This window comes from Canis lupus, chromosome 21, assembly GCF_011100685.1.
Source record: "Canis lupus familiaris isolate Mischka breed German Shepherd chromosome 21, alternate assembly UU_Cfam_GSD_1.0, whole genome shotgun sequence".
Lineage (NCBI taxonomy): Eukaryota > Metazoa > Chordata > Mammalia > Carnivora > Canidae > Canis > Canis lupus.
Window position 1 is genome coordinate 9,958,308 of NC_049242.1, and position 18,735 is coordinate 9,977,042.

The window sequence follows — 18,735 nt, forward strand, 5'->3', positions numbered from 1 at the left end:
CTGAGTTGATAAAAAAAAGTACCTTCCTTCAATTTTTAATAATAGTATAAAGATACATAATGATCTGGAAAAAAAAACCCAAAACATTACTTGCAGTTAAAGAAATCTACTATTTTTAAAGCCTCTACTCCTTTTTCAGTTTTCCCAGATCTTAATAACTACGTACTCTCCAAAATGGCACAGGCCACTTCCACTTTCACAGACTTGTAGTATCAAAAAGGAGAAAGGGATGGGAGGATAGGCAAAATGGGTGAAAGGGAGTTGGAGATACAGGCTTTCAGTTGCAAAATGAATGAGTCATGGAACTGAAAGGCACAGCATAGGGAACATAGTCAATGGTACTGTAATAATGTTGTATGGTAACTGATGGTAGTTACACTTGTGTTGAGTCTAGAATGAAAGAATAAACTTTTTGAATCACTATGTTGTACACCTGAAAATAATGTAACATTGTGTCAACTAAAATTTCAAAAAAAAATTAAAAAGGAAAATATGCCAAACAAGTTATAAAGGTTTTAGATATATATTCAATGCATTAATATATTTAAAATAAACACAATAGAATATATAGAATGTATAAAACTCAATATTAGTGTGAACACACAAAAATATAATATGCACATGGACAAGGAAAAGATGACTTGCAAAAACACTTTCATTTGCAGGATGGTCCCCTCAAAAATTTTTCTTGGAAAATTGCATAGTAGGTTTAACAAATACAGATGAAATTTTAAATAAAAAATTTAATAAATTAAAACCTATGATGTAGACACCATGGCAAATTTTACATACAACAAATAAATTCCTTTTTAAATAAATTTTTTAAATTATGATATATGATATAAATTAACTATGTTATGCACAAGAAAATTACAGAATTTGTGAAAAATATGAATTCACAATAAACTATAAAGTGTTGCTCTAAACTGGCAAATACATATGGGTATGTACAATGAAGGCTTTATTTTATTTGTAAGTATATATCTCTGGCTCAATATACAATTCCCTTGGAGAGAGCATTAATAATCCACATTTCAGGCCTGTTATTGTCATTGTCATGGTTTAATGTCCTGACCATAATGTGAGAGTAAGCCACAAAACATGCAGAATCAAGTCAAAAGTAATATTAATATCCCCAAGGTTTATGGCCCTGCCTGCCAGATGGGAATTATGTGGGAATAATTCAGAATGAAATGAGTTAAAAAAAAAAAAAAAAAAGAACCTTGAATCCATTCTGTATGTGGAGTAATCTAGGATGGTTTGAGACTCAAGAAGGATTTGTAAGGTATCTATTAGCTAACATAAATCCAGAGAATTTAGGATAAAGACCCTATTAGTTAGAATGTATGGAGTTGGAGGTGATATATAAGAATTATAAATGAGGTCTCTATGTATTTCTTACTGTCCTGAGCAAAGCCATTCAGATGTCGGGTCTCTTCCCAATCACTGGTTGGTCTGCAACCCCAGCTAAATTGGGCGTATAATCCAAAATTCAACTTAAGGATAACCTTAAGTTGCCTGAAGTGATATTAATGTTTCCTTGGTAGATGAATATGGTTCCTTGGTGGGCAAATCCACTTAATTTAAAATAAATTATAAAAATTTAGAAGTAATGGTACCTATAATTTAATGTCCTTAAGAACAATTTGTGTGTCTGGAGGTATACATATACAAAATTGTAAATATTGTTTGTTTGTTTTTTTAAAGAAGATTTTCCTTATGAGAGAGAGAAAGAGTGAGCACAAGCAGGGGGGAGAGGAGGGAAGGAGGTAGAAGCAGACTCCCCACTGAGGAGGGAGCCCAACATGGGATTGATACCAAGACTGGGATCATGGCCTGAGTCAAAGGCAGACACTTAACCAACTGAACCCAATACTGTTTTTTTCTTCTAATACTGTTTTTTAATAAGAAAAACCACACACTTGAATACCTAATAGCTTAACGTTATGATTATAATTAAAATATTTATGTAAATGATGAAACTTATTTTATTTTTTATTTTTTGAAACTTTTTATTTTAATATGACAGGTTAAACATTAATGAATTTGATAACAGTATTAAATATAAGAATTAGCACATACTAACTTTAATCTGTTGTATTTATAAGACTCATTTAAATACTTAGAAGGGTTCTATTTGTTAGGTAGTAGAAGTACTAAAGGAGAAAAATTGATCAAAGGTGATTGTTAAAATTCGATACATTAATTAAATAGAAGGAAATATTTGTCATTGAAAACTAAAAGCTTAAGGGTTAATAGGTTTTAAAATTTGAATATAAAAAAAATAAAAAATAATAAAATTTGAATATAAAACAATTATTTTTAAATGCTAATATAACTACGAATTTTATTTTCTGTGCACAAAAGCCACCCTCAAAGACACCAAAAGAATTTCCCATTAACAATAATAAATGTGAGATTCAGTGAACTTTGTAATATATTCGGCTTATAGCCCTAAAATGCTTATGAATTTTTCTCATTCTGAGTACCAGATTCCTGACTACTAATTAGTCAGGTTTCACCCAGTCAAATTACCTATATTTTATAGTTTGTAACTTGAAGAATAGTCGAATCTATAATCTAAAATCTATGATGAAAACTATATATACTTTTTTTATACATAACTTTTTACATACAAAGGAAAAAATAACTATAAAAATACAGTTATTACAGAGCTGCAGTCTAAGAGAGGAGCAACATGACCAGGGTAAATAGTTGTTCATTACGGAGACATGTAGGTGTGTAGTGATGTCAGCAAGATGTCCAAATAAAATGCTCTTTGTTTACATCCCATTCTCAACACTCTTCCACATTATTAATCATCTTGAAAACGCAAGTCTAAACCACAATGGGCTATTGCATCACACCTGTTGGAATGGCTATTATTAAAAAGACAAGAGGCGTTGATGAGGATGGGTAGTTAAACCTTGTGCATCTTTGGAACATAAATTGGTATAGCCACTTGGAAACAGCAGAAAGGGTTCTCAAAAAATGAAAAATATAACTACCATATGATCCAATAATCAATCTCTCTGTTGGATGTCTATCAAAGAATATGAAATCACTGTCCCAAAGAGATATCTGTATCCTCATGTTTATTGGGGCTTTATTTACAATACCCAAGACATGGACACAGCCTAAGCTTCCATCAGTGAATAAATGGATAAATAAGATGTGGCATATATAATAAACAGAAAATTATTTAGCTGAAATAAAGAAAGAAATACAGCCATTTACAACAATATGGTTATACCTTGAGTATGTTATGCTAAGTGAAATAAGTCAGACACGGACAAATACTGTGTGATATCACTTATATTTAGAATCTTAAAAAAATAAAAAGCTGAACTAATAGAAACAGAGTATAATGGTGATTTTTCAAGGACTAGACGGTGGGAGAAATGGGGACATATTGGTCAACAGGTAGAAATCTTCAGTGATAAGGCGGTTAAGTTCTGGAGATCTAATGTACAGTATGTCATTTATAGTTAGTAATACTATATTAAATATGAAAAAGTTGAGTGGAGAATATGTCTTAAAATTTTCATTACAAAAAATGATTAGTTATTTGAAGTGATGGATATGCTAAGTAATCTTTTGTGGTAATCATTTCACAGTATATGCATGTAGCAAATAATCACCCATATGATTTAAATTTACACAATGTTATGTTTATTTTATCTTAATAAAGCTACATGGATGGGTAGAAAGCACCTAGATAGATTGTTGCTTAGTTATACAAGGTGATTATTATCCTGTTGTATCTCCTAGAAAGTGAAGAAGCAGCTAGTAGCAACAGAAATCAATAAATTGTCATGAATGACAAATATCAGACATTTGTAGGATTTGAGAAAAATAGAGAGGGAAGAATATAGAAGTAGAGAAGGTCAAATAAACATGGCATCAGGCAAGGCTATAAGAAAGAAAACTATTAAAAAAATGTGAAAGGGTTGGACAGAAGGCTGTGGCAGGTGTCGCCAAAGGGTCAAAGGATTGAGTTGCTTGATAATTCAGTTTTAAGTTATAACTTGTTCTATGCTGTGCTAAAATTTGTCTTTAATATTTAGTGAAACACTTTTGTCCAAATTAGTATAACCAATGGCTCTGGGGTCTGAAGAAAGGGGAGATTTTCCACGGTTAGGAATATAAAAGGCAGAGAGAAAAGTACAATCTTAGAATGTAAAATTGAGAATTCAGCAGAAGCAAGAAATTTGATCAAGGTATGCCTCCTAAACCCACACAAGACTGCGAGGTGCCTGGACTTTCCATATAAAGTGGAGTAGGAACTCAAAGTAGTTTGTATTTAAAGACAGAAAGATATGGACAACGACAATGAATATAAATAAAAAAAGGGAACCTCAGTTAGTTAAGTGTCTGCTTTGGTTCTAGTCAATTATCCCAGAGTCCTGGGATCAAGCCCTGTGTAGGGCTCCCTGCTTAGGGGGGGCATCTGCTTCTCCTTCTGCCTTTGCTCCCTATCCCCCACTCTTGCTCACACATGCACTCTGTCTCACGCATAAAAGATAAGTAAAGTATTTAAAAAGAAATAAATATCTGATGAACAACAGATAATTGGAAGATTTAATGACATTCCAGTGACAAACATATGGATTACTTTTATATGTAATGAAATGTAAAAGATGGACAGTAGACACTTTCTCCTCTACAAGGAATTGGCAAGAACATTTACTGCATCAGAGAGAATCTGTGAACTGGCTCACACTGTAATCTTCTCTTAGCCTTGCCATGGCTCTTTATAAACTTTCTGGTGATAGCCTATAAAATTTGCTGGGGTCAGATACCTGTCTTGAAAATTGTCCAGAAAACACTTCTCATTTTCTCAAGTTATGTTCCTTGTGTCTATATTCACAGCTTTATCTTTGGTTTGGAAACTGGCTTATACTCTGTTCTTTAGGTAACCCTTAGCTCTACCTGCTTCCTTAATGTCAATGTTATCTATCACTTTAGTTACAAATATTCCTCTGTTAGCATAACCTTCATCAAAGCCCTGCTTCTTTCTTCTGACAACCAAGGGATAGGGATAAAAACATTATTTCCATATTTCAGGAGAAACTCTTTGTGTTGTTTGCGGCTTTTTGTATCCTCAGATATCTACCAATTAAGACATGTAATAATGTTCTATAGTTTTTTTCTTACAACATATTTGCAACTATAACTACAAACTCTGGGAAGAACTTTTTTTTAAATTTTTATTTATTTATGATAGTCACAGAGAGAGAGAGAGAGAGAGAGGCAGAGACATAGGCAGAGGAAGAAGCAGGCTCCATGCACCGGGAGCCCGACGTGGGATTCGATCCCAGGTCTCCAGGATCGTGCCCTGGGCCAAAGGCAGGCGCCAAACCGCTGTGCCACCCAGGGATCCCATGGGAAGAACTTTTTTAACTGAAAGATTAAATTCTTAAAATTACATGAAAGTATTTGTCATGAATCTACAAAGTTTATAGAAATCATTTTCAAATGTCCTCCATCCAGAGGCCTCTAGCTAGAAAGTAACAGATTAGAAGAGCCATTCTGAGACCATAGCCAAGTTTGCCAACTTCAACTGGTCTACCCCAACCCTCCTTGTAATTAGTATTCATCTTCCAGCTGAGATGCTTTGGAGAAAAACATGAGGCAAATCAGCAGGATTTCTTATTAGTAACTAAAGCAAAAATAGAAAATGTCATTAAACAAAAACTCTTACTGAATTGTATGGGCTAGCAGCTAACCCTTTAAAAAAATCGGATGCATGAATAAGAGTAATCAATAGCTGGTATCATTGCTTCTTTTACATAAGGAGCAACTAGCTATGGAAAGAGATGCAGACAACCTAGCAGGTTATTTCTGAGAAGGAATCACAGATGGAAAGAGAGCCCTTCCTAACATCCTTCATTCACAGTGAACATAAAGCCAACACTATTTCTCTGGTGGAATGAAGCCTCTTGTTTAATTACAATGACAGCCCTCTTACAAGTATAGCTTCTACTCCCCTTTCAGGAAGAACTTTCTTGAGCTATTTCAAATAACAAATTATTTGGTAGTTTAAATCACTTCAAGAGAGTATATTTTTCTGAAGAATGAACTTAAACCAGCTGTATGAGAAACAATGCCATGCAAAGGGAACCTAAGAGAATGGAACTCTCAGTTACTGGCTCTAATCAAAGCCAATTCCTATATCTAAGCTTCATAGTTTTATAATAATTAAAATACCTGTGAATGTTGCCTTCCTTATTTATCCCTAATTGTTGGGCCCTTTCATGTCCTAGTGAGAGAAAGATTCCCAAAGTTCTTTTCTTGCACCTACAAGAAATTATGAGAGTGAATAGAATAATATTTATTTGCCTTTTCATCTATCTTACCCTATTTCCATGTCCCATAGGTAAGAGATTTAAGAGGTATTATATAATTTTCATTTGCAGATAAACATGCATGTATATCTATAGTAGGTCAGACAAAATCCTATGCACTTTCACAAATATTGTTTTTTTAAATTACCTTTTCTGCAAGATGTAATTATATCATTTTACAGTTTATAAAACTGAGACTTCATGAAAGTAAAATATTAGGTCAGTTGCCAAAGGTCAGTTGGCTAATGTGGAAGAGAATTGGGTTTTAGAACCTGGTATTTCCTTGGAGAGCCTGATAGGTAAGACATTCGAATTTTCTTGGGGAGAGAAACAAGGTAATGTTTTTATTGTATGTTGACAAACATAGAAAGTAATCAGTAAATGGTTGTGCAATAAATCTTAAGTCACTACTCCTTTTCTACTTGGCCACGTCTTCTTGTCCCTTACGTGTCTTCTGCCCCTCAATGCAAATCTGTGTAGAGTAAGTCACAACATTCAGCATTAAGGTTTGTAAAAGTACTGAGTGGCATATTTCAAGAAATACTCATTTAAACTTGGAGCCATTAAATGAGCCTGAACTCAATGTATAACTTAAGGTGATCATGGGCGGTAATACATGATAACCGACAGCATGGAAGGGGCAGGCCAGGTACAATAGTAATGTAATAGACAATAGTACTATACTTTTAAAATAACTGTCTACCCTAATGAAACCTTAATCCACTGTCCTCATTTACATTGGCTTCTTATACATTTCTCCTGTTTAGGAGTAGAGTTGAATACCTGAAGAGGTCAGTCACTGAGATTAGGTACTACTAAAAAACAATGGCATTGTATAAACCCTTGCAAAATGCATCACCAGAGCTGAGGTAACATAATCATTGGTAGATATTCTTTTCTCCTCTGTTTTTCTCTCTGTACAAGAAAGAATCAATCAGATTACCCCATGGAATAAAACTGAGACAAATTTAATTGGAGCTAGGCAGGCAGTGCACAAAAATGTAGATGTATACTTACACTTCCTTCTCTTCTAGATGTGTGTGGTTTCTCTTACTTCATTGAAAGCACAGGCCCAGCTCATATGATACCAAATTATAGGGCAGTAGACTTCCCTTTTCACCACAGCTTTTCATAACAATTTCCAATTAGTAATTCACTCGGTGTACCAGTGTTACATAATTTTTCTCTCATTGTATTATTTTTTGTTTGACAGTGAGGGGAAGTATTGGAGAGGGATTCAGAATGTATGTGTGGATGAGAATATTTTTCCATGGTTCTAAATTTCATGTTAAATGAGTTTAAGAACTTGGTAACCTCATTATGAATATATAAGTAATCTGTAGATGTTACTGGCACAGAAAATGAATAATTTTTTCACTTAAAGGAGAGAAGTTGAACTTTTTGGAATACTTCCATTATCTTAAGAATGTGCATTTCAAGAAGCCCTCAGGTCCCATAGATTACACCTAGACAATAAGGCTTCCCCACCCCTGAGGTGACACCAATACTGTTTCTGCTAAGTACAAAAGAGAAAATTGACTGTATCTTTTCCAAGGCAATTGGCAATAGGGCTGTAGTTATCTTTTTTTTTTTTTTTTTCATTTTTAAAATAGCCAAAACCAAAGGAACAGCCTGACCAGTTAACCTGCCTACACAATTGCAGGGCAATGAGGATCACATGTCTTTGGGGCTGGCTCTGCCTCCCCCAACCTGTATTCAGCAAAGGTACCATCTTCTAAGCAAAATGACACTTTGACAACTGCAGTCATTATAAGACAAATGCAGTTCTCGGGAATTGGAAACACTCTACTGTCAGCTTCCTGGCTCAGGATGTTCCCAGGCTAATGATTATCTCACAGCTGCAAACCTTGGAGGATGCTGCTCTTTCGTTAAGGCTCAATGAAGATTTCTTCTCTGGGGTACCCAGACTGGATGCTGGGTGGATTTCTTCTCCACTGCCACATCAGTCTGACCAAATGAAAGAAGAAAAAAAAAGAAATGTCTGTGACTTAGACTATTTCCTCTTCTCAGGTTTTGGAAAGGTCTTCCCCTAGGTAGCCTTGGTATCTTGAATGATTTAACCCCACACCTAAAAGACCTGTGAGACAGGGTTCAGCCTTTCATGTGGACATTTGTGACAAAATGGGAGTCTCTATCCTTGCTTTTTTATTGTGATTTTAAACCACAATACACCTGAAATCAGGAGACTTGGGTTGTACTTCCAACTCCATCACAAATTATTTACCTTCTCTGGATTTCATTTTCTCTATTTCTAAAATGAGCTCTTTAGGTTAGATGGTTTTAAGGTTTTCTCAATGTCAAATATCTTTAATCTTTACAGACTTTTTAATTTGCTTCAAGCTAACGATAGCTTGAGATGCAAACTGTCACATTAGTTGGCATCATATTGTAAACTATCCTCCCCCCATACAGACACAGTCTATTTAAGGACAATGAGAATCAATGCTATTGAAAATCTGCAAAAACGTCAAGCACTATTATTTTTTATTTCAATCCTCATGCAAGTTTTAGAATTTTTTTTTAAAGATTTTATTTATTTATCCATGAGAGAAACAGAGAGAGAGAGAGAGGTAGAGACACAGGCAGAGGGAGAAGCAGGCTCCATGCAGAGAGCCCGATGTGGGACTTGATCCCAGGATTTCAGGATCACATCCTGGGCAGAAGGCAGAAGGTAAACTGCTGAGCCACCCAGGGATCCCCAAGTTTTAGAATTTATATCATTATATAAATTTTTCAAGTAAAGAAACCAATAACTTGATAGATTAAAAAGCTTGAGGAATTACTTTGCTTGCAAATAGCAGTTTGAGGATTGTAAAGCTATGTTTATTGCACATTTTTATGGTGCCTTCTACTATATATCTATTTACATTATTCACTGATAAAAAGTCTTCTATTTTTTTAAAGATTATTTGTCAATAATTTATAGAATAATTTATAGAATGTGCCAGGCTATTTTCTAAATACTGAGAATATACATCCTGCCATCACAGAACTTATGTTCTAGTGGGGAGGAAAGATAATATACAATAAAAATAATGGGTAAATATCTGGCTATCATGCATTACTAGACAGTGATAAAAAACAAACAGAAGAATAAATGCTGGCAAAGGGATTGAGGTTATTGAAGTGTTAATGAAGGTGAGGATAGTGTGCCTATTTGAATGGGGGTAGAATAAAAATTTTCATTATGGAGGTGATATCTGAGGAAAGGACCCACAGAGGTGAGGGAATAAGCCATGCAGATAACTTGAAGATCTAAGGTATAAGCAGAGGGAACAGTAAATATAAAGCTCCTGAAGAATTAGTGTCCTGTAATGTACAAGGAGCAATCAGTGAGGACCCAGTGAATGGAAGGTGGGAAAGACACATCAGAGAGATAATGAGGTCATGGGTGATGGTAGGAAATGGACTCTACAAGGTCTTACAGGCCATTAGAAATTCTTTGCCCTTAATTTCAAGTGAGGCATAAGCCATTGGAGGCTTCTGAGGGGAGGAATAACCTATTTAACTTACATTGTGAAAGATATTTCTGGTTGCTAGGTAAATAGAATATATAGGAATAATGGAGGAAGTGGAGAGAACAGTTAGGGTCTATTGGTCATGATGATCTAGATGAGATATGATATTGGCTTAGACTAGGCCTACAGTGGTGGCATAGAAATAGTTAGAAGTGGTAAGAGTCTGGGTATTTGAAGATAGAACCCACAGAACTTCCTGAATTGAATGAGAGGTAAGAATAAAGAGGAGAACTAAGAAGGGGCCTATAGTTTTTGATCTCAGGAACTGTAAGTTTGTAGTTATCACGTGAGATACAGAAGACTTATGGAGAAGCAAATGTGGGGGGATACATTAGGAGTTTTGGATGCTGAATATTTGGGTGTTTAAAATTAGATTTTAAGTTTGGCTTATGTATTAAATACCCATGGAGACATTAGGGAGTTCATTATATGAGATCAGAGTTCAGAGGTCTGAAGTAGAGACACAAAATTTTAAATAATCAGCCTATATATGGTACTTCAGTCCTTTGAGAATGTATGATCTTTCTATGGAATCAGAGTAAATACAAACAAACAAACCCAAGAATTCCAAGAACTAACCCTGATGTATTCCAGTATTTATGGAATGAGGACTAAGGAAAAACCATCAAAAGATTATGAAAAGTATCAGCGAAAAGGTAGGTAGAAAACCAGGATCTGTAGTTTCCTAGAAGCCAAGCAGGGAAGAAAGCCTTTCAAGGATGAGGAAATGATTCTGCCACACATCAGTGATAGGTACAATAATATGCCATCTGGAAATTTACTGATTGATATAGCAAAGTAAAAATCTTGGTAACAAAGATCTTGGTAGAGACCAACTCCCCCATCCCCTCAACCCAAAATTGACTGAATTGCATTTAAGAGAACATGCAAGGAAAGAAATTGAGGCTGTAAGACAAGACAACTCTTAGAATTCTTAGGAATTTTGCTCTAAAGGGAGAAAAATGTGGTAGTAATTGACATGAAGCCATTATAAGGATAATAAAGATGGTTGCTAACAGACAGCATCTGAAAATTCTTTACTTTTTTAATATAGCAAAGAAACAACAGGATCAAGGTTGATAAGCATTACAATTCAGACGATCAGTAAATACTTACCGAATGCCTTCTCTGTGTCAGGTGCTTCTCTAAGGCACTGGATACACAGCAGTGAACCTGCAGAGAAGTCTGTTTACAAAGGAAAAAGTTCTGTGCAGAGAATTGAAACAGAGTTTGCATAAAAGGAAGAGTGACCAATGGCTATTAGAGATTGCATGTTCAAAAATGCAGTTCAAGAGATCTCCAAGACTGCCTTTAAGTTAAATAATTCTCTCGAAGGACCCACCAAATTCAGAAAAGCCCTGATACGTGGGGCTGCAGTTCATTAAAGTAAAAGGATGTGAGCTAAAATCAGCCAAGGAATGATTCACATAGGGCAGAGTCAGGAGATAAGAGATGTTAAACCTACGTCATTGTCCCTCTCAGTGGAGTCATGCAGACAGCAGTTACATCTACCAGCAACAATGTGTAGCAATATTTATGGAATATTCCCAATCAGAGAAGATCACTGAAACCTTGGTGCCCAGCATTTTATTGCAAGTCAGTCACAGAAGCATGACTACTCATGGTACTCAGCCTTACTAAATTGTGACCCTACTTAACTCAGTCTCTGGCCCCTTCAGTGGGCAAGCTGATAGCAGTGGCCTAAGGCCCCATCAAAACTAATGTTGTTAAAATAAACTGTTTGTTGTGGCCCAAGAACCCAGGAAAAGGCACTCTTACAAGCCAGAACATTCCAAGACGTTAGAGGTTGCTTTGCAGAAACAGTCCAAGGGCCAAAATTTTCCTTGGAAGGTGTTCTCTCATACTGTAATGTAGAATTTTAATGTTTTCATGTAACTATCCATATCTTTAAATAATCTTTAAAAGGTTCTGGTATTGTCTTACTTAAACAACTCTCAGCTTCCAGAAGCTCAGCTAGAATTTCTGAATATTTTAGCAGTTTAATCTGATTTTTCCTTCTATTCTTTTGGCTAAAAACTGTTTGGTAGTTTGAAATTTATTTGATTTCAAGAAAGCTCTGGGCTGAATCAACTGTGTCCAAGTTGGTAAACAAATTATTTTTAATTACTGAGCAGCTTGAAATAATTTAACCATTTTCATTCAGAAGATGAAAAAGATGGAATACATTTTGTGACAGCTGAAAACTAGTATCATATTAGACAATCTGAGAACAAAAATAATCTTTAACAGACCTGGAAATATAGAATTTCAAACCCATTGTTTCTCATGACAGAAATAAATATTTCAAGTTGTAAAAAATAAAAGATTAAAAAAATAGACATCCACTTACAGTCCAAAAAGAGATAACTAAAATGCACAAAGTAAATAACCTTCAAGATATAAACTATAACTATTGTCACAGTGTTTTAGAGAACCCCTAAATACCTTATCACAGCAATCCACATATCCCCTCCTGCATATATTCTGAAGTTTTTGAATTTGCCATATTACTATCATCAATAACCAAGAAACAAAATGTGGTAGTTTCTCTGACACAGAACAGCTTGCAAGCACATGCTCAGAAATCAAATATGAAGGGAAGAATAATAACTGATTATTTACTCTGAAAAAAACTTTGTGTTCAAAGAGGAAATATTAGTTTATTAGTTTTATCAGTTTTGAAGTCTCTATCAGTTTGGGAGAAGAAAGGAATTGGAGGACAGAGATTGAGTTTGAGGTGCTTGATGTGGTACTTGCAACTGCTCTATATTTTCTTCTTTTTTTAAGATTTATTTATTTATTTAATTGTGATAGACATAGAGAGAGGAGAGAGAGAGAGAGAGAGAGAGAGGCAGAGACACAGGAGGAGGGAGAAGCAGGCTCCATGCCAGGAACCCAATGCGGGACTCGATCCCGGGACTCCAGGATCGCGCCCTGGGCCAAAGGCAGGTGCTAAACCGCTGAGCCACCCAGGGATCCCCTGCTGTATATTTTCAAGGGTTCTCCTTCAGAGCAGCTCATGCTTGATTTCTAAGGGCTATCCTTCATCACATCTCTAGATCACTAAAAGAAGGATAAGCATTAGTTTATCGTTTACCATCTTTTAAGTAATCCTATCCTAACTACATATTTTAGTATTATCTAATTGTTTTTTTTAATCCTATAATGATGATGTTATTATGCCCATTTTATAGAGAAAAAAAATAAGGACTGGAGACACTGGATAACTTGCCTAAAGATAGAAGGCTAGTAAGGAGCAGGAGTGAAACCTGAACCTCGTTCTATCCCTGAATTTGAAACTGTGGAGGTGTTTTATAGAGATCCAAAGGATCAGATTCATGAAGGTCATTGGTCATGAATGAGTCTGCAGAATAAACACTTAAGGTAATTTTTCATTAAAAAATAATGGAGCCAGAAAAGAAATGCTTATTGAGCATTAGAACTCCTCGGCGGTGCTGGCCTACAGAAAAGAAAATAAACCTCAAAGGACACACAGTCTAGTCAGGAAGAAAAGATTCTCCAATCCATAATTATAGTCCACTTTGATTGGTGGTGTAAACGAGTGGGTTGTGGGACATAGGAGCGAGTACTCTGTTCTATTCCGAGTTTAACAAGGATCATATGAGAGTTGTACTCAAAGCATGAATTCTTCAAGGAGGTGAACTGTGGAAGGAAATTCCAGGTGAAAATGTATAAAGTATAAAGAAAGGCACAGAAGCATGAAAGATTGCAGACTGGTTAATGAAGGAGGAATTTAATGATTTGACCATAGCATGCCATGTTCGAAGGGATTTAAGAGGCGATAAGACTGAGAACAGTTTAGGATCAGATTACCTATTTTAGGAAATCTGGAGTCTATTGCATAGTCAAAGAATAATCATTGAGAAGGGAATGTATGAATAGATATCTGTGTATTGGAGTTTTTTAAATGCTTGCTTTTTTATGCCTTAAGGATTGGAACAGTTTCTCCCTGGAGTTAGATGGCTTTTATTTAGAAAAAATATCTTGATGAGTTACTTTGAATGTGAAAGATATAACATGTTCTCTTTTTCTCCTGCCTTCCTTCACTGGGACATAGTTTGAAAAGAGACAGTAAGACAAAATGATATGTAAGCTGGACTGCATAATAATTTATAGTATAGAAAAAGAAGTGAGAGAAGAGAAAAAGCTGAGCTGCATCACAAGTGGGCAGAGAGAAAGAAACCACTGTTATGATTTTGAGCATTGAGAATGCCTGAAATATTCCTCTTTTTTTTAATTTTTATTTATTTATGATAGTCACAGAGAGAGAGAGAGAGAGGGAGAGAGAGAGAGAGGCAGAGACACAGGCAGAGGGAGAAGCAGGCTCCATGCACTGGGAGCCCGACGTGGGATTCGATCCCGGGTCTCCAGGATCGCGCCCTGGGTCAAAGGCAGGCGCCAAACTGCTGCGCCACCCAGGGATCCCTATTCCTCTTTTTTTAAGATTGTATTTATTTATTCATGAGAGACAAAGAGAGAGGCAGAGACCCAGGCAGAGGGAGAAGCAGGCTCCCTGCAGGGACACCCTATATGGGACTGAGGCCCAGAACCCTGGGATCACACCCTGAGTCAAAGGCAGACACTCAACCACTGAGCCACCCAGGTGCCCCCCGAAATATTCCTAGTAACAGCAGAATCTAACATTCAGTCTTATGGGTCTCCATTGTAATTTTTACCTCAGACTTTGGTAAAAATTTATATATAAGCTTTGTGCAGATGTACTCGAGAAAAAGTATTGAAAAGGGACTATATCCCACATCACAGTGGCACATGTCAAAGAAGAAAGCAGCTGAGAGGAAAAAAATTTGATTTCTAAATGGATTTTAGAGTCCATTAGGCATATAAGGTAAAGGACAGAAGAAACTGTGAGAATAAATTTCCACACAGATTTGCAGATACCATGAGAAAATATATTGACTTCCCAATCACCCAAGGTAGGGGTTTTTAAGAAAATTTCATTTAAATACCATAGGACATTGATAAATAAGAAATAAATATGACAATTAAGTGATTCCTGCAGTATCCTGTGTAAGTGATGTGTAAGTGATGACAGTGATTTGAATTAAAGTGTTTGTGGTAGAAATGGAGAATATTAGATGGGAACAGGGTTTCACTCTTGAAAGTAAAATCAGAAGTATGTGGCAATTATTTCGAAAATTTTTAAGGTATTTCCTCCCTTCCCCCAAACAGTGGGATAGACACTAATGCCATTTACTGAGACCAGAGAAGGGTAGAGGGAAATAAGTAGGATTAAAACAAGAGATCCGTTTTGCTGCGTTGGACTTGAAATGTATTTTAGATAACTTAATGAAGTTATTGCTACCTCTCTGTTGATAATCACCTAAGAAAATAGTATATCTGAGGCACTTGGGTGGCTTAGTCGGTTAAGCGTCTGACTCTTGATTTCAGCTCAGATTATGATCTCAGGGTTGTTAGATCAAGCCTCACATCGGGCTCTGTGTTCAGTGAAGTCTGGTTGTCCCCTCCCCCTGTTTTTCCCCCTTTTCCCTCCCTCTCTCTCTCTCAAATAAATGATTAAATCCTAAGGCAGAGGCAGGGAGAATATAGTATATACGAAGAGCGTTAGTGAACATTGAATGGAGCCCTCATGTACTGCAACATTCAGAGGCCTAACAGAAAAGGAGAAGCAAGGACAAGAGACTAAAATGGAATAGCCAGTGAGAAGACTAAGTTAACCAGGATGTGATGAAAACAAAACAAGAGTATTTCAAGAATGTAGGAGTCTGCAAATATACAGATGCACTGAAACGCCAGAACACCTGCACCCCGATGTTTCTAGCAGCAATGGCCACAGTAGCCAAACCGTGGAAGGAGCCTCGGTGCCCATTGACAGATGAATGGATAAAGAAGATGTGGTCTACGTATACAATGGAATATTCCTCAGCCATTAGAAACTACAAATACCCACCATTTGCTTCGAGGTGGATGGAACTGGAGGGTATTATGCTGAGTGAAATAAGTCAATCTGAAAAGGACAAACATTATATGGTCTCATTTATTTGGGGAATATAAAAAATAGTGAAAGGGGATAAAAGGGAAAGGAGAGAAAATGAGTGAAAATATCAGTGGAGGTGACAAAACATGAGACACACCTAACTCTGGGAAACGAACAAAGGGTCATGGAAAGGGACGTGGGGGGGGACTGGGTGACAGGCACTGAGGGGTCACTGGACGGGATGAGCACAGGGTGATACGCTATATGTTAGTGAAGTTGGAGTTGAACTCCAATAAAAAATATATTTAAAAAAAGAATGTAGGAGTCTGTTTGTCCCAAATGCTGTTGACAATTTGGCTAGGAGGAGAACAGGTAAGAATTCTTTGAATCAGATGTTTAGAAGTCAATAGTAACATTGACAATAGTATTTTTAGTATAATCTGAGTAGAGTATGTGCGAGAATTTGCTGTAGAATTACAGAAAAAAAAATCAGGACTTTCAGAAGGAAATGAAATACATTGTTTAATATGAGACATACTAGAAAATGTTTGTATGTTCCTAGAACTATTCTAGAATGAAGAGATAAATTACAGAGAGTATGTAATAACAGGAACTGTGCTTTAAAAAAATGTATAGTATCCTCCAATTGTCTTGCAAAGATCTACTTACCATTGAGGCATCTGCTCTTCCCCAGACATTGAGGTTCCTGGGTACTAAAGGTTTGTAGTTGGCTCAATAATACCTTGGTTGACATTTCTTGGAAAATAAGTCAGTTCTTTTATTTCTCCTATCATTTTCTTTTTTAAATTTTTTTATTTCAGAATAGTTTTAAATTTTCAGAAAACTTGAAAAGATAGTGTTTCTCATACTTCTCCTTTGTTTCCCCTTTTATTAACATCCACTATAGTATAGTACATTTTTCCCAGTTAAGGAACAAATATTGATATATTAGCTAAAGTCTGTGCTTTATCCAGATTTACTTGGTTTTTACCTAATGTCACTTTTCTGTTCCAGAAACATCACATCTCTTTAGGCTACCCTTGGCTGTTTCAGTATCTCAGAATAACCTTGTTTTTGATAACCTTATAGATTTGAGGAATACTGGTCAGATATTTTGGAGACTGTCCCTCAATTGGGACTTTTCTGATGCTTTTCCCATTATTAGACTGGGGTTATGCATTTTTTGAATGACCACAGAGGTAAAGTGCCAATCATATTACATCATATCAAGAAAATATTCCATTACTATTGATGTTATTATTATTTTTTAATGAGAGACAGCAGGGGGTGAGGAGGAGGAGCAGAGGAAGGGGACAAGCCCACTCCATGCTGAGCATAGAGCCCAACGCAGGGCTCCATCTCGCAACCTTGAGATCATAACCTGAGTGGAAACCAAGAGTCAGATGCTTAACTGACTGAGCCACCCAGGCACCCCTGTTGTTAATCTTAATCACATGACTGAGGTGGGGTTTGGCAAGATTCTCCATTATAATGGTCCTCTTTTTCCACTTTTGTATACTGTAATCTTTGGAAAGTTTTTATGCACAGCACACACTTAACTGTTATACCTCCTCAAATCAGAGTATCTACACAAATTACTTGGAATTCTTCTGCAAGAGATTAGTCCCCTCCCCTTTATTTCTTTACTTACTTCTTTATTCAATCATTTGTTTACCTCAATATAGGTTTACTGGTATTTGTATTGTACATGGAATTATAATTCAGTACAAAACCATTTACATTGTTGCTCAAGTTGCTCCAGCTTTTAGCCATGGGGAACTCTTTCAGTTGTCCCCTGTGTCTCTTGGACAGATCCCTATTATGGGGTGTTTGTTTATGAGTACTTTCTTATTTTTGGCACTAGAAAATGCTCTAGGCACATCTTGTAAATTTCCTCTGCCAGTCCTACAATCAGCCGGAGGTTTGCAGCCCGGGTTCTCTTATATTTGACAATGGTATAATAAACCAAGATCTGGGCAGTGGTATGCTCACTGGTACTGGGATGTTCTTCTTTTAGATTCTGTCAGCTGTCAGAACAGAGAAATATATGTGTATATACTAAACCATGTATATTTAAATATATATATTTAAATTTCAAATCCCAATTATTCACTCTGGGTATATAGTGAAGTCATGATGCTTATATATTATGTCTGTTTCCTGTGACTATCCTAATATAGGATTTTGTTGTCGTTGCTGTAGATTCTTTGAGATTGTCTACATAGACAGTCAAGTCATCCATGAATACAATTTTGCATGTAATTTCTTTCTAATGTGTATACCATCTATTTCCTTATCTTGTTATATTGCACTAGCTAGAACTTTCAATGTGATGTTGAATAGAACATCACAATCCTTCTCTCGGTTCACCTAACCAGAAATTTATCAGTTTTATTGACCTTTTTAAAGAAGCAGCTTTGGTTTTTATTTTCTCTGTTTTTCTGGTTTCAATTTCATCAATTTCTACTCCATTTTTTTAATTATTTCTACTGCTTTCTTCTATAAATATAAATTGCTCTTTTATTTTACTCTGGTTTCTTAGATGAGCAAGCTGCAGTTATTAATTTTATATATTTCTTTGTTCCGAAATCAAAACAGTATAACTTAATGGTTGGCTTTTCCCCATTCCTTTATTTTTTGAAAAAAATTTATTGTTTGAGAGAGATAAAGAGAGAGAGAGAGAGAGCATGTGCTTGTGCACAAGTCAGGAGAGGGTCAGTGGGAGAGAGGGAAGCAGACTCCCCACTGATTGCAGGGCCTGAAACGGGGCTGGACTTGGGGCTCAATATGGGGCTCAATCCCAGTACCCTGAGACCATGACCTGAGTGGAATTCAGACACCTAACTGACTGAGACACCCACATGTCCCATCT

At 36.1% G+C, this 18,735-nt stretch overlaps 1 long non-coding RNA gene across 1 annotated transcript in view; it reads right to left on the minus strand.

Annotated features, from left to right (window-relative positions):
• The window catches only part of LOC106560174, a 58,576-nt gene extending 47,295 nt beyond the window's left edge, over positions 1 to 11,281 (minus strand). Inside the window, exon 1 of the long non-coding RNA XR_005375500.1 lies at positions 11,003 to 11,281. This is a non-coding gene — a long non-coding RNA (uncharacterized LOC106560174). The remainder of the gene's footprint in view (positions 1 to 11,002) is intronic.
• Positions 11,282 to 18,735: the final 7,454 nt, after the last annotated feature.